Raw genomic sequence first — 12273 nt, 5'->3', positions numbered from 1 at the left:
ATTATGAGACGATGAAGTGGAGAGAGAGAGAGAGAGAGAGAGAGGCTAGAGATTGTTCGTGAAGATTAAAGCGCCGATGAGCACTGTCAAAAGCATAATCTCGATACAGAATTCAACAACCATGTTCTTATATAAAGATTCGAGTTTGTCGAAGAGATGCTATCTACAACACCCACTGAAGCGACAAACTTGTAAGATCTCCGCGGTAAGATCACAGTTGCATGCGCAGTTACGGGTGTACTAAATCGACACGGCAAGAAATAGACTGCCATCTGGATGCTCTGCGCTTGACAAACGGCGTACACGTTGAAATAAATTGTTTGCGGATGCAAATTATTTTCTACATTTCATTTTCATATACCATAAACATGCTTGTTCTTTTTTTCATGTGTATTATTATGCACGTTATTAAAATGGAAAATATATCTCTAACCATTAATAAAAATTAAAAAATTTTTCTTTGGATCATTTTAATTATATATATATATATATATATATATATATATATATATATATATATATATATATATATATTATTTTGAGCAACATTTTTTTTAATCGCAATTTTTTCTTCGTTTGAAAAACCAATACGGTATGTACAACTCTTTTGTTCCGTTCGAATAATAAAGAAAATAAAGTAAGACGCCTTAGCCGAGCGCGTTTCCGTTTGCGGCGAAACAGAAATAACGCGTGCAGGAACGATAAAGCGCGCCAACGACCTTATTACACCGATGCGTACATACTAACGCGGCAGGTTTATGTTTGCATTCGCAAGCATCTCGTGTAAGCAAAATGGAAATCTCAACCCGAGCACAGAAAAACTTTCGTAAAATTTCTAGTGTAAATAAGCTCGTATACTGTTCGTCTGTCGATATATCAAAAGCTTCGTACAAAGAATATACACATGTACAAAGTGGCAGCAATAACAACGTTGCTCAGTCTCTAATTAAAAAACCCCAGCAAAATTTAATAAAGAGTGTACGAAAGAACGACAAATCGTAATTCAATTAAAATAAAAATTCAAATCAAAAATTCCTGTACGCGTCCGTCACAATTAACGTGACGCGTATTTTCGAAATTTGCATATCAAATATTATCTATATTAAAAATGAAAAGTATAATAAAGCCAATAAAAAATTTAGTAAAAGTTTGATATATAAAGCTAGAATCGTCACTCTTGTATTTTTATTAATATGCTATTATAATATCAAAATTTCTTAACATAATGATAAACCTTATGATATTACCGTAAGCAAATAGCAAAAACTTTTTAAAATTTTGTATAATTTCCTTTTTTCGTTAATCGATACAAATTATTTGTAGCTGATAATTAAAAAAAAAAAGACAGGAAATTCTCGAGTTATAATTTCAATAAAAAATAATAAATTGTCGCGTTAAAAAGAGAGAAAAAGATGTATATATATATACGCGACAATTTATTATTTTTTATTGAAATTATAACTCGAGAATTTCCTGTCTTTTTTTTTTTAATTATCAGCTACAAATAATTTGTATCGATTAACGAAAAAGGAAATTATACAAAATTTATATATATATATATATATATATATATATATATATATATATATATATATATAAATGAAAAGACAGTTATATTTATGAGAGGGAAGGGAAGGCTCTAACTAACCTCTGCCCTTTCTATGATATTAAATCATGCGTCTTGTATTAAACCGTACGAAGCTTTTAAATTTATACTTCACTCTCTTTTTGGCCGTTTTAATATCTTGTAGCAAGATTCGTAAGAAAAGGCGACGCCACAAGCCCTGGAATTTCGTGATTATCGAATATCGATTTTCGCAGACGCTATATTACTACTGCGAGGGAAACTTTGCCAGCTTTCCACAAATATCGGGACATTCCCACCTCAACCCCCATATAACCATCCTACTCGATAACTTCGTTCTGGCTCGATGCAAGCCACGGAATTATACCGCGCACCACTACATACATAGCTATAGAAATCATCGACCGTCGAATTCGGTATATCGATTAATCTTTTGTAATTAAAATATTTTTATATTATCCCAATACGTGAGAGAGATATATCAAATTACGCTCTCGAAAAGCAAGTGCGTGGTTATTTCAAATTAAATCGATCCAAATTAAATTAGTTAAAACACGGTATCGTTCCTCAAAGCTCAATTTGCAAATAACTCGTCGTTTCCATTAATTTAAGAACTAATTGGGCTTTGACATTTTTTATCTTCAAGCAATTTCAAAATAAATTTAATCTTCTCTCCGGAGCGACGCGAGTTAAGTATCTTTCAGTAATCATCTTCATATCATATAGTATAATTATGATAGTATCTATAAGCTATACACTGTTAAGTAGATGCGTACCAGCCGATACGCTTATAAACGTGGTTCAGTGAACCGTTCATCTTCGGCGAGGTGTTTTCCTACCGTGTAAGCAATCTTGTTGCTCGATATCGAACTGCCTTGAAACTGCCATGATTACGGAGATCGGTTAATAATGCTCGGGTGCGCGCTTATCCGAATTTCGGGGAACTTGATAGGCATTAGACTCGCGCTCGTAATAATAATACCGCGGTCAGCCGTCCCATCCGTTCTGACGGCAATGGTGTTGGCAGCGGTACGTCGCAGATGTCGGATGTCCGGACGTCACGTAGTCGGAAAAGCGCGTCGGAAGTCCTATCTCACACTGAATATGCTGCCGATGCACACGTGAATGCACGTTTACGAATGAGAGAAAGAGATAGAGAGACACGTCGCGTAGTGCAAGTTAAATTTCTCTTCCACACGTGTGATTAAAGATAAGATCTGTCGTTAAACTGTACGTGTCGGTGCGAAATGCATTACGCTCTGTCCCATATAGCGAGATTTATTAATTAAATGAAAGCGATTTCTTTCTAATAAAAATATGAAAACAGCAATGGCTTTTACTAAGTTAGCTATAAGAAAATGCAGCAATTTTATCATTTTTAAATTTTCTTCACATATGAAATTATGAGAGAATTTCTCTACACATTTTCAACGATATGATCTTTTAATAACGTGCTTATATATGTATATCACGCATGTAAAATTATGTTCTCACTGAATCATTGAATGCTCAATCATTTAACTAAATATATAAATTCCAATAAAATTCACGAGGATACTTCATAGCGATAAGATATTGACATAAATCGCGCTATCTGTTTGTAATTAGAAAAATTCGCGACGAACGCTGGAGCATTGAGGCAAGTTGAAGTTTTTAACTTTGTTGCGTTCAAATGTAGCGAGCCAACGTTGCGCGATAATATATATTTGCATACATCGATATATGCACGTTTGATCGATCCGGCGCAACGCACGCGCACCGTGAAACGCGCCTATTCGTATGCACATATGTCATTGTGCGTCATATGTTGGCCCCATCCCGTCTCTCGCCGCCCCCTCGGGTCGATTTAAATTTCAAATCGACGCTAAAAAAACGATCTGAGAGCGTCGACGCTAATCGATACTCATCGATCAGTCATCGAACCTCAGATAAGCCTTCCGGCTCACCTCAACAATGTGCAATCACGTGTACGGCGAAATTGGCATCTCTCCGCAAGTCACTCGATCAGTCTATATCTTTGGCAATATATTTTTTATCAACATATTATCATAATAAATTAAAAGAGTATTATAAACATGTATGTAAGAAAAAAATAAACTGTTAAATAAAATTTAAGTATTCTCTCTCACAAAGTATTTTAAATTTCGTTTTATATCGAATTGAAAAGCATATTATTAAAACTCGGTTCTTAAGTCAGAAAATTACGTTTGCGTTTTCTATTTTATGTGGAAACACCATCTAGAATATTTATGATGGATAATAGCAGCTCAATGTTATTTGCATTTGTAGCTATCTAATGATGAATCCATTATGGAATGAATGTGTTCTTGAAATAATGGATTATGTATCTTTTATGCCTTCAGCGATTCTTCGCGTTCGCGTCACGCTAGATCATGCAATTCCGTAATGCTACGAGGGCGTAGTATCGTTGACAGTGTAATGTCGTCTAAGAAAAGAAGTTGTTAAAATTGCACGACTTACCGATGTGCCAAGCGCCGGAAGGATCGTGCGTAAATTCTGAAACACAAAAGAAGAGAACTTTTAGACGCCGTAAGGGAAAAGGAAGCGGAGACATTCCCCCACCAATCGTTAATCTTCCATGAGGGAAACATTCGTCCCGGCTCACACGAGGCTGTTTGAAACTTGAAACCAACCTCCGCCAACCCCAGAGGTACAAGGGAGGCATTGAAAGTCTCCAATATACCCAACATTTATCGTTTGAAGAAGACGAATACGATTCAGTCGAGAAATTCTCGTCCAAGCTATATTCTCAAAGAATCCCAGATATGTTGGAAGTTTCAAGGAGACAGCCACGGAAGAGAACAAATCCGATCTTATTTGAAAATGTTTGCGCGTTTTCTCATGTCAAAAGAAACATCGGAGATATTAGCGTTTTATCTCCGATGTTAAGCTTACTCAAGCATATAGCAAAAATTTAGTTTGTTGACAGAATGGACATCTTGAAAAATGTAAAAAAGATCCTACGCAAATAACATTTCCATGAATTTTTAAAGGCGCACGTTGTTGATGAGCGTCAATAATGGGTCCATCATCGTGCTCGAAATCTCACCGTGTTTTCACGGCTCGACAGAGATTTCGTCGCCATGTGAAAACGACAGATTCTCCTTCGCCATTGATCACAGCCAGCCAAATCGGAAGACAAACGAGGCAAACACGAGGCCGGTGGAGATCCGCTGTCGCAGCCATCCTGTTTCGAACGAAAGAGAGGACGAGAACAGCTCGCCAGCCGGCAATTACAGGGCACGGATTTGCATAAAAAAAAGTGAAAAAAAAAAAAAAAAACTTTTTTCCCCGTTAGGAGGGTTATCTCTTTCTCTCTTTCGTTTTTCCGTCGCACATGATTCGCAATTTTCGGCTGCGATCGACGGATGAGCGTATTTGAATATGAAATAGTCATGATTATAATTTGCGGGACCAATAAAATAATCGAAACGGAACGGCAAATATTAAATGCATATAAAATGCAGTGATTCAATTAGGAGCGCTTATATAAGAAGTGCACAAAATCTCGAGTAATTGAAAATTCTTTTCACGATAAAATGTATTAAAATGTGGGCTTGGTTCGAAAGCTGGAAGCCACGGTCGATAGCGTTGTAAACGGGCCACAGCTAAAGCGTGCATTCAATACATTAGATCGCAAACAAAGCGAGTTCGGTCGAGTTCCGCCCCGGTGAGAGATAACACGCGAAACGCGGTTCATGAAAGCTTATACTTATACCGCCGCACTTCCGCGCACACATCATTAGGTTCACAAAGCGACCGCGGAGATTTTCCAAAATTAAAACGCGTTATTATCGTGAGCGAGTTCTCACGTGTGAATGGACGCGCGCGGGCGCTCGATTTCACGGGCCGATGACTTCTATCGTGTAAAAGTATCCGAAATGTGTATATAGGCTGGCACACATACAACCATCCAGGGAACTATCACTGATATTCTCTGTTGGAGAAGCGCTTTCACATTTCTCTTTTTTCAAAGGGCTATCCCTGGACGTCCCGCGTGTGAAAGGGGGCGTATATATATTTTTCAGTCTCCTGGATATATTTTCTTAAAAGGGAAAAACAGAATAATGAATCTATGTATAAAAGGTAGGAGTTTGTAAATCGCAGTTAACAAAAATTGACTACTAAAAATAAATAAATAGTAAACGTAGTTGATAAAATATTTTATACGCGAATAATTAATACGGAATACTTTTTGAGATAAGGTTTATTTATTCAAGTACGGTTGAAAAGATAGCATATTTTTTACGGAAGCAAAATTATCGAAATTGTTTAAATGAAAATGAGTTTCCCGATACAATCGCAAATTGCAAGTGACAATGTCAATGTCAGTTACAGCGAGTGAGTGTCAGTCTAGACTCAATGCCAATATCAATTACTGTAAAATCCAAGATAATGCTCCGCCATTTTGACGTTGAATTAAGTATAAGGATCGACTTTATATCACTTCTGCTGATTTTATTAATTTATATTCCACGCTTATCTATTCGATTCTGTCGGAATCAATTTTAAGCAATTTTATTACGATCACTCTATTATATTTTTTAATCAACTCGATACCTTGTATCTCATCTTTACTGGGAAAAAATTTTCCTTTTTGTAATTAAAAAAAAAAAAAAAAAATTATGGAAAGGAAAGATCTTCTTTCAATTTTATTTATGAAAAGGATTCTCCTGTTGCAAAAGGATTAAACTCGTAATACGCGGAGCGCGTTTACATGCTGACTGCATTTTCTGCTGCCTTTGCAGATTTAATGCGGTGCAATGCAAAATAAGATTCTTTTGTGCAGGTGCAAAGTATCGCACGAAACAAATTGCAATGCTGTTGCAAAACTTGTATTTAACCGTAATATTATCTTTCTGCGATTAATATCAGGATAATAATTTTTTTTTTTGTTTTTATACCGGTTACACCGGTTAATGAGAAGCAAATATGGAGGAAAAATAAACAACGTCGATGTTTTACACGTGGTTAAGTGCGTTCACTGACATCTAATTAGCAAGGGTGTAAATAATTCCTTTCCACATAATAACAATTGTCATTACAACTCTGGAAAATCCGCCGCTCGAAATGAAGCTTGATTAAACTTGAGAGCGCACCATCCTTCGAGGACTATCTCTTTCCTCAGATATTACTCTTGACAGAAATCTAATTAGAAATATCAAAGTCGTCCTCGCGTATATCCGCGTTATCATGTCGCGCTTTAGAGAGACCCAAGACTTTCATTTTGCGCTCCTACTTTACGTTCCAGCAAGTTGTTAATTCGCGCGCGAATGTACCTTGAATTTTATTGCTTGGAAATCCTGTCGATCAGAGAGATGAAACTACCAGACGCGTAACGCTTTGCTTTAATTTCGAATGAATATGAATAACGTACAAATACGTGTATATATATATATATATATATATATATATATATATATATATATATATTATATACAATATATTACATTGCGAGAAAAATATCGAGTTCGTGACTATCACTGTCAAAGCCGGTAAAAAGGATCGGTTGAAATCTGCCAGGTACTTCTCCCTGTTCTGAAGTATAACCGAAATGGATGGCCATGATACTACAGCGATATATTCAGTAGCGCGCACGTCTACCCGCGTTGTCACCCATCGTCTCGACTTTGGATGCTCAGGAGAGATAAGGGGCAGCTTAAAACAGCGCAAAATTCCAGAATCGGATAACTTTGTGGTATATTGACATATACTTTCCAAGCGAAAATAGATTAATGTCAGATTTATGATATATCGCGACTTTTGAAAATCTAATAATACGTTGTATTCTTTTTCAATAAAAAAAAAAAGACGAGTAGCTTTAAATCCTATTATATGAATAATTCTAACTTTAATTAGACATAATTTCAAATAATGCCTTGTATAATTTCGCACAAATCACAATGATAAACTATTTCTGCTGCATTTAATTGTATTATGTATACTAAAATGTAGTCTAAAATGAGTAGATATGGATCGAACAAATACTAATGTTTGTTCAGCATTCATGACCATGACACATTTATTGATCCTACAGTTGCCTATAGAACTATGAATATATTATTTCATGGTAATGTCAATGTTTTATGTTAATGTATTTTACATATTATATATCTTGTTAAAGGCATATTACAGTATGATAATAAATATTGTATTACGTATAAATTTAATATCCAAAAAATATAAAATTTTTTTTCCATTTTTTAAAATAATATTGTTATATTTAAAAAAAATTGCATTATTTATTAATAAAATTGTATTATTTCCTATTTCAAATTTTTATATATTTAAAATTATAATTAAATTTGATATTATTTATTGAGTTAAAACATTTTTTTTTGTATATACGAGATACATATATTTTTTGCATATACAAGTTTAGTATTTTAAAAGTTCGAAAATTAAATTGAGAAGGAGAGAGAGAGAAAGAGAAGTAAAATAATGTGCCATGAAAAATATAGTGTATTATTGGATATGCCTCCCTACACACGTCTAGAGTTACGTTCCAAATTTAGAATGTCCGTAATTAGAAACACCATTTTCCGAAGCAATGGTATCGAATACGGAGCAGAATTGTTTGTAAGACTTCCCCTCCAAGTTATTAAGAAGGCCCACATCGCTCTTTTAAAACTTCCGGTTAGAAACATATGAGCAAACCAACAACACACTGAATTGACTCACCGATAATTTAACCATAGATTTCTGATTTAATTAATTGCAACATATTTACCGATGATTAAAAAATAAATGACACATTTATAACTGCAATTATATATAGCATCTGTAAGATCATTATAATATATATGTGACAATATATGTATTGTAAAATATATGATAAATGTAATTTAACTTTAAACGAGTCCTGCAATATCTATACTTTGTTATCAAAATTAACATACTAGAATCATTTTATTATTGTACGTTTTACATTGATGTGTGATTAAAAAATCTGAATAATAATTTAAAACGTGTTATTAATAACGCCCATTTGTTGTGTGTAATTATCTTATTCATTTCTACATCATTATTATAAGAATATAGACCAGATAAATCTAAAATACAATATAAATATGCAATATAAATGTGTCTTTAAACGTTAAGAAAGCATCAATCTGAAAAAGACTGCAATCGCTGTCAATGTAACGTTGAAAAGTGAAAATTAAAAAAAAAAAAAAAAATTACACGAGCACAAACGGTGGACTTTATCGATCATACATGCGGCAATACTTCGCCCAGTTGGACATCTCATCAAACAAGCTGCCATTGTAGCGTCATGAAAGCCTTCACAGCGGTGTGTCCCGGATCGCGGTGGCCGAAGAAAAGACAATCGATGCGGCGACCGTGGCCGTTAATCCGAATCGATACGTATAAGGTAGAGGAGGGGCGCGATCCTCCACCACCCGTGTTTCTCCACGTGGAAAATCCACGGTGTAAATGTACTCGCTCCTTCGCCGGAGTTTCTCTCGAGCTGGATAGCGGCAGAGAAAACGGAGAGCGGACGCGGCCGCGGGGGAGCCAAGTCGATGGAAAAGACGAAGTCTCCGTTTAATCCGTTGCAATCGAAGAGTCCTCTTCTTCCGTCGCCTTCCTTTTCACTCGCTTATTCGAAGGCTACGCCTCGCGCCCGCCCCCTCGCCTCGTCGCGTTCGTAATCCCGGATAAAATCCCAAAGTGATTGCCTCGCTTTTTCCGCGGCACGACCAAAAGATAGACGGTCTCTCTCTTGCTGCGCAAGATATGTGTGCTGGCTGCGAGAGAATGAGAGAGAGAGAGAGAGAGAGGAAGAAGGAAAAAGCGACGGAATTGCAAAAGTCTCCAAGTATTCGCGCCGACATCGAGATAGAGAAACTCTCTACGAGAACTGGACGAGTGTCTGGTAATCCGCGTCGAAGGGCAAACCGAACAGAATCGCGAGCTGTAGACTCACGAATAAATGCGCGCTGACGAAAAGAGGAAGAGAGGATATATTCAACGGATATAAAGAAAGTAGCTCGTAATATCTTATGAAAGACACGCGTCTCGCTTCTTATCTCTTGGCAAACTTTCGTTCATCCGTGATCATTTTTTTTTCGTGCGTATAGAACACGTATTTCTCCGCCTTTATGAATAAAACTGCGCGGTGGAATCTATCGTGCGCACGATCGCCGATATCTATTGAAACAGACGTAAAATAATCCTCCGGAATAGACAGAGAAAATATTCCTTTTGTGCGAAAACAGATTCCATGGTTAGACATAATAAAACATTGATGAACGCTGTGCAAATAAAATATTATATTCGCGAAGCACATGTCAATTTACGCCCGCAACTTACCAATACACGAACGCGTCACACGTTGATACGATATATTTTTCACGAGCGTAAAATATCCGAGTGACGTTTAAATCGAGTTGGCATTATCCTCTCAGTATGGCCTAAATACCTGGCTTATATCGCGTTAAGTAAGTGGCGCCGTCAACGATGCGCATTCAACTGTAAATTACTGAAAATGGAAGCGGGACGGACGGACCACCCACGGTCGGTCGACGCGGTTTAAAAGGCACTTGAGATTTCAATACAGCATAGAGTAAACGCTAGGAACGTTGGCACATTTCACATAAACGCGTGCGCGTCTTACATAGAATCCAACGCACAATAGCCTCACAAGCATGTATTCATTCATCCGCGCTTACCTATATACATGCTGCACACGGAAATTTACGCAGCAGACATGCAGAAAGATGGGGATGCTCGTTACACGTACGTACATTCCCCTTAAAAAGAAGAGTCGCGCGACATTTTATTCTCTAGACAATGATGCCCCCCCCTCCGGGAGTAAATACGGGCATTCCGATATTGTCGTAGTCGGAGCGTCAATTCCCGTCTTTTTCATTGCTCTCATATTAATCTGCGTGGGAAAAAAAGGAAAGAGATAGAACGCGTTTCAATTTAAAATATTTTACGCTGCTAAATGGAAGCATTTAAATATCGAGATAAAAATTTGACATTTAAAAATATTATCATCTCTTTTTGTGTCACTGTACATCTTGCGATAGTCTTCTTCAGAATCACACTATAATAAATGTTGAAACTAGTTAATAACGCAAAATTCTATTATGTGTTAATTATTATCTTAACGCGAGAGCAGATGCAAGACAGATGTTTCTATGTTGTCCTAATTACTTGATATTTGAGGAAGTTCAGAGCGCAAGAGTAAGGCCACTTGTCCTAAATAAATGGCACGTTATAAGTGGAAGTATACGTCGTCGCGTGTATAAAGACGTACTTGAACAACGTACTTGAGCCACTTCTCTGAAACAATATGCGAATCTTACTTTCTTGCGTACGATGATATTACGAGCAAAATTAAATTGCGCGTCTGAGATTAAATATTACGGATTAGATGATGAAATTAAATATTACGTGAATAACGAGATTAAATATTATGCACATGTATGGGTAAATTAAATTAAATTATATTATGCATGCGAAAAAGGCACGCGGTAAAGATTATAAGTCAATGAGTTGAGATACTCGACTGACGAGATAATAGATTAAATGAGACGTGCCGAAAGAATTATGATTGGATGCAAAATGAGAGAAGAAACGATAACAATGAACGAAGTTGACGACGCCGTTTTTCGACTACTTTCACGAATTTACGTAATCGGCTTCATGCCTCTTCCGACCGCGGTAAAGACGGCGTAAGCTTTTCCTAGCGTAATGAAAGATCTTTTGTCACTCGGCGTAGAGAGGGAATTAACATATTTTTATTCAGCAATTGAGGAATAAAATGATCAAACCAAAGTTCCAAAATTGTTATAGCTTGTGAGCTCAATTTAAGAAATTCTTCAAATCATATAAATCTAATATCTCTCTGTCTTTCATATCAAAGTAGCCGAATGATGACGGCACTGTTTAATAGAATAATTTTATACATTTTATGCATAAAAAAAAATGAGAAGCAATTTTCAGTCAATGTAAAATCAATATTTTCCTCAAACATTTTTTATATATACTACATATATCGCTAATATATTCGTAATATATTAAATCAAAATTATTTACACGATCAGTATAGCACATCTCTTTCTCTCTCTTTTTCTCAAAAATTTATTTAGTACTCACAAATAGAATTTATCAAAATCTTGCATGTTATCTATCAGCAGTTCACATCCTGTATATGAAAATCAGTCGCCGTTAGTGATTTTTGGACATGAGCGTGTATCCGGTCGTGTCTCATGATTCTTCGTGCGTTCGCCGCGTGCATATGGATAACAGCTGATTGCCATCTAATCTTGCCGGCCGTAATTTCGAGGCGGACTTTTCGTTCCGCAAGATGCATCGACGCGTCAGCGTAACGCGCCTCAATTCCCAAAAATCGTTGCATATATGCATGCAAAATCGCGTACGTGTGCGCCCAGCGAGAGATCGACGGTGCCGATCTCTCTCTTGTGCGATCGGTTAAGCCGGCGTGTTTATAAGCACGACCGGAAGTGACCGCTCGCCGGCAAGATAACGATAATCAGGCAGACGCAACAAGAGCGCGTCGAGTTTTTAAATAAAATTGCACGTTGCTGTCCGCAAACTCGTATGGTAAGAAGCCTGGAATAAGCGGGGAGAGTCACCGTACTAAATCCTACCCTTCCTTCTTCATTTTCTGCCATCTTCACTTTAATCTGTCTCTT

At 36.6% G+C, this 12273-nt stretch overlaps 1 protein-coding gene across 5 annotated transcripts in view; it reads right to left on the bottom strand.

The window, feature by feature from the left end:
* The window catches only part of LOC126850493 (protein tincar), a 108834-nt gene that overhangs the window by 73669 nt on the left and 22892 nt on the right, over nt 1-12273 (bottom strand). For 3 of the 5 annotated variants that reach the window (XM_050593569.1, XM_050593576.1, XM_050593571.1), the window contains exon 3: nt 4067-4102. The exons of the other annotated variants lie outside the window; for them this stretch is intronic. The gene's annotated coding sequence lies outside the window, so the exon portion shown is untranslated. The remainder of the gene's footprint in view (nt 1-4066; nt 4103-12273) is intronic. 5 annotated transcript variants of the gene reach the window in all.

Source organism: Cataglyphis hispanica, chromosome 6, assembly GCF_021464435.1.
Source record: "Cataglyphis hispanica isolate Lineage 1 chromosome 6, ULB_Chis1_1.0, whole genome shotgun sequence".
Lineage (NCBI taxonomy): Eukaryota > Metazoa > Arthropoda > Insecta > Hymenoptera > Formicidae > Cataglyphis > Cataglyphis hispanica.
Note: the sequence above shows the minus strand (reverse complement) of the source record. Positions and strands in the feature narration are given on the sequence as shown.